General features: G+C 34.9%; 1 pseudogene; it reads right to left on the bottom strand.

The window, feature by feature from the left end:
• Positions 1 to 955: 955 nt before the first annotated feature.
• On the bottom strand, positions 956 to 1,074 carry LOC149670767 (5S ribosomal RNA; annotated as a pseudogene).
• Between the last annotated feature and the right edge of the window lie 4,105 nt (positions 1,075 to 5,179).

Genomic DNA, 5,179 nt, shown 5'->3' with positions numbered 1-5,179 from the left:
CGATTAAAAATAATAACATATCTTTAGTGTAGCGGTTATCGCATCCGCCTCACTCCCGGAAGGCCACATGTTCGAAACCGCGAAGTTTTTTTTTTGCTTGGAACATGCGAAGACCTTTATAATTATCCGAACATTTGTGTCAAGGTCACATTATTTACATCCCCGTATCTCTGGTAGAACCAGAGTTACGAGCCTCCAGAATTTAGTCTAATGTATTTCCAATGGAGGGGTTTGTTTGTTTACGATTAGCTTAATTACTCGACTACTGTTTGTCGTAGCCCTAATTCTTAGTATGGCTAGATGGGGGACAAATTGGTCTATAACATACTCAAAGGACATCCCCGTATCTCCAGTAGAAACAGAGTTACGAGCCTGCAAAGTTTTTTTTCAAAAATCAAAAGTAACTTTCTAACAATAAGTGTGACAAAAAATAAGTTGACGACGATTTTGAGGTAGCCTCAAGTTTAAAGTATCCTTTATGGGGAGCAAAGAGTACTATAACATATCCAAAGGAGATCCCAGTATCTCTTGTAGAACAAGAGTTATGAGCCTCCAAAGTTTAGTGCAATAATCATAACTAACATAATAAAATAAGTGAGACGATACCAAAGTTGACGAACATTTTGCTTAATATCTCGGCTTCTGTTTGTCGTAGCTCAATGTTTTTAGAATGGTTAGATGGGGGACAATTTGGACTTTAACATATCCTAAGGACATCCCCGTATCTCTAGTACACACAGAGTTATGCGCCTGCAAAGTATAGTCTAAAGCATTTCCTGAGGACGGGTTGTTTGTTTACGTTTAGCTTAATTACTCCTTTAATTACTCCTTAATTACTCGAATTTAAATTAAGTGAGACAAATTAACGTTCATCATTTTAAAACAATAACAAAAAGAAAACCTGTTTGCTTTTTACATATCTATTAAAATTTAAAAGAGCAAGAAAAAGTGAAAAAGCCAACGGCACGCAGTGTTCCTAAGTGGTCTCTCTCCCAAGTAGTGACTGCGCTCGACGCCGCTTAACTTCGGTTATCGGACGAGAACCGGTGTATTCAGCGTGATATGGCCGTTGCCGAGAGTGCTAGTTAATAATTTGAATTTAATTAACTTTCATCTTTATAAAACAATAACAAAAAGAAGATATGTGTGCTTTTTTCAAATCGGGTGGAATTTAAAAGAGGAAACAAAAGTGAAAAACCAACGGCACGCAGTATTCCCAAGTACTGACTGCGCTCGACGCTGCTAACGTCGGCGATCGGACGAGAACCGGTGTTCTCAGCGTGATATGGCCGTTGCCGAGAGTGCTAGTTAAAAATTCGAAATTACATTAAGTGAGACAAATTAACCTTCATCATTTTAAAACAATAACAAAAAAACATGTTTGCTTTTTTCATATCTATTAAAATTTAAAAGAGGAAACAAAAGTGAAAAAACAAACGGCACGCAGTATTCCCAAATACTGTATGCGCTCGACGCTGCTTAACTTCGGTTTTCGGACGAGAACCGGTGTATTTAGCGTGATATGGCCGTTGCCGAGAGTGCTAGTTAATAATTTGAATTTAATTAACTTTCATCTTTATAAAACAATAACAAAAAGAAGATATGTGTGCTTTTTTCAAACTTTGGGCTACGACAAACAGGGGCCGAGTACTTAAGCAAAACGTAAAGAAACAAACCCCCTCCATAGGAAATGAGTTAGACTATAATTTGCAGGCTCGTAACTCTGTTTCTACTGGAGATACGGGGATGTCCTTTGAGTATGTTATAGTCCAATTTGTCCTTCATCTAACCATACTAAAAACTTTGGGCTACGACAAACAGGGGCCGAGTACTTAAGCAAAACGTAACGAAACAAACCCCCTCCATAGGAAATGCATTAGACTATACTTTGCAGGCTCGTAACTCTGTTTCTACTTGAGATACGGGGATGTCCTTTGAGTATGTTATAGCCGAACTTGTCGTCCATCTAACCATACTAAAAACATTGAGCTACGACAAACAGGGGCCGAGTAATTACGCTAAACGTAAACAAACAACCCGTCCATAGGAAATGCATTAGACTATAATTTGCAGGCCCATAACTCTGTGTCTACTATACGGGGATGTCCTTAGGATATGTTAAAGTCCAAATTGTCCCCATAAAACCATTCTAAAAACATTGAGCTACGACAAACAGGGGCCGAGATATTAAGCAAAATATTCGTCAACTTTGGTATCGTCTCACTTATTTTTATTATGTTACTTATGATTTTTGCACTAAACTTTGGAGGCTCATAACTCTTGTTCTACAAGAGATACTGGGATCTCCTTAAGATATGTTATAGTACTCTTTGCTCCCCATACAAGGATACTTTAAACTTGAGGCTACCTCAATATTGTCGTCAACTTATTTTTTGTCTCACTTATTGTTAGAAGGTTACTTTTGATTTTTGAAAATAAACTTTGCAGGCTCGTAACTCTGTTTCTACTGGAGATACGGGGATGTCCTTTGAGTATGTTATAGACCAATTTGTCCCCCATCTAGCCATACTAAGAATTAGGGCTACGACAAACAGTAGTCGAGTAATTAAGCTTATCGTAAACAAACAAACCCCTCCATAGGAAATACATTAGACTAAATTCTGGAGGCTCGTAACTCTGGTTCTACCAGAGATACGGGGATGTAAATAATGTGACCTTGACACAAATGTTCGGATAATTATAAAGGTCTTTGCATGTTCCAAACAAAAAAAAACTTCGCGGTTTCGAACCTGTGGCCTTCCGAGAGTGAGGCGGATGCGATAACCGCTACAATAAAGATATGTTATTATTTTTAATCGAAAGAACAGGGTCAAGTAATTAAGCAATACGTGAACAAACAAACCCCTCCATAGAAAATGCATTAGACTACACTTTGCAGGCTCGTAACTCTGTTTCTACTGGAGATACGGGGGTGTCCTTTGAGTATGTTATAGTCCAATTTGTCCCCCATCTAACCATACTAAACACTTTGGGCTACGACAAACAGGGGCCGAGTACTTAAGCAAAACGTAACGAAACAAACCCCCTCCATAGGAAATGCATTAGACTATACTTTGCAGGCTCGTAACTCTGTTTCTACTTGAGATACGGGGATGTCCTTTGAGTATGTTTTAGTCCAATTTGTCCCCCATCTAACCATACTAAAAACATTGAGCTACGACAAACAAGGGCCGAGATATTAAGCAAAATGTTCGTCAACTTTGGTATCGTCTCACTTATTTTTATTATGTTACTTATGATTTTTGCACTATACTTTTGAGGCTCATAACTCTTGTTCTACAAGAGATACTGGGATCTCCTTTGGATATGTTATAGTACTCTTTGCTCCCCATACAAGGATACTTTAAACTTGAGGCTACCTCAATATCGTCGTCAACTTATTTTTTGTCTCACTTATTGTTAGAAGGTTACTTTTGATTTTTGAAAATAAACTTTGCTGGCTCGTAACTCTGTTTCTACTGGAGATACGGGGATGTCCTTTGAGTATGTTATTGTCAAATTTGTCCCCCATCTAACCATACTAAAAACATTGAGCTACGACCAACAGGGGCCGAGTAATTAAGCTAAACGTAAACAAACAACCCGTCCATAGGAAATGCATTAGACTATAATTTGCAGAGCCATAACTCTGTGTCTACTAGAGATACGGGGATGTCCTTAGGATATGTCGAAATGAAATAGCTTTTAATGAGTATTTTTAGTAAATAAGCTGAATTCGGTCAAAAATTTGTCCAGAAAAAAATGCATTCAAAAGTGTACCGAAAAAATCGCATGTTTTTTTTCTTCAAGATACAAAATCCGTGACAACGATTTCTTATTGGAAATTGAATTATAACAGTTTTTTGAATGAATATCGTTATATTTGCTTGAATTAAAGCAAAAGGTACAAAAATAATAGTTTCAGTGGTTATATTTGAAAATAGTGAAAAAATTCTCAAAATGTTTTTCTCTGGCCGAGAAACGTCGATTTTGAAAATGTTACTAAAAATCGAGGTACATTTTTATTTATTGATCAATCGATATGAAATCACTTTTAATGAGTATTTTATAGGCAAATAAGCTGAATTCGGTCAAAATTTTGTCCAGAAAAAAATGCATTCAAAAGTGTACCGAAAAAATCGCATGTTTTTTTCTTCAAGATACAAAATCCGTGACAACGATTTCTTATAGGAAATTGAATTATAACTGTTTTTTGGATGAATATCGTTATATTTGCTTGGATTAAAGCAAAAAGTACAAAAATAATGGTTTCAGTGGATATATTTGAAAATAGTGAAAAAATTCTCAAAATGTGCTTCTCTGGCCAAGAAACGTCGATTTTGAAAATGTTATTAAAAATCGAGGTTCAGTTTTATTTATTGATCAATCGAGATGAAATCACTTTTAATGAGTATTTTATAGGATATTAATTTGAATTCGGTCAAACATTTGTCCAGAAAAAAATGCATTAAAAAGTGTACCGAAAAAATCGCATGTTTTTTTTCTTCAAGATACAAAATCCTAGACAACTATTTCTTATTGGAAATTGATTTTTAAGTTTTTTGGATATATATCGTTATATTTGCTTGAATTAAAGCAAAAAGTACAAAAATAATGGTTTCAATGGTTATATTTTAAAATAGTGAAAAAATTCTCAAAATGTGCTTCTCTGGCCAAGAAACGTCGATTTTGAAAATGTTATTAAAAATCGAGGTTCAATTTTATTTATTGATCAATCGATATGAAATCACTTTTAATGAGTATTTTATAGGTAAATAAGCTGAATTCGGTCAAACATTTGTCCAGAAAAAAATGCATTAAAAAGTGTACCGAAAAAATCGCATGTTTTTTTTCTTCAAGATACAAAATCCGTGATAACGATTTCTTATTGAAAATTGAATTTGAACAGTTTTTTGAATAAATATCGTTACATTTGCTTGAATTAAAGCAAAAAGTACAAAAAAATGGTTTCAGTGGTTATATTTGAAAATAGTGAAAAAATTCTCAAAATGTGCTTCTCTGGCCGAGAAACGTCGATTTTGAAAATGTTATTAAAAATCAAGGTTCATTTTTATTTATTGATCAATCGAGATGAAATCACTTTTAATTAGTATTTTATAGGTAATTAATTTGAATTCGGTCAAACATTTGTCCAGAAAAAAATGCATTAAAAAGTGTA

This window comes from Phalangium opilio, unplaced genomic scaffold (assembly GCF_054372755.1).
Source record: "Phalangium opilio isolate 3A_F unplaced genomic scaffold, DU_Popi_V2 ptg000054l_1, whole genome shotgun sequence".
NCBI lineage: Eukaryota > Metazoa > Arthropoda > Arachnida > Opiliones > Phalangiidae > Phalangium > Phalangium opilio.
The sequence above is the reverse complement of the archived record's forward strand: the minus strand, read 5'-3'. Positions and strand labels throughout refer to the sequence as shown.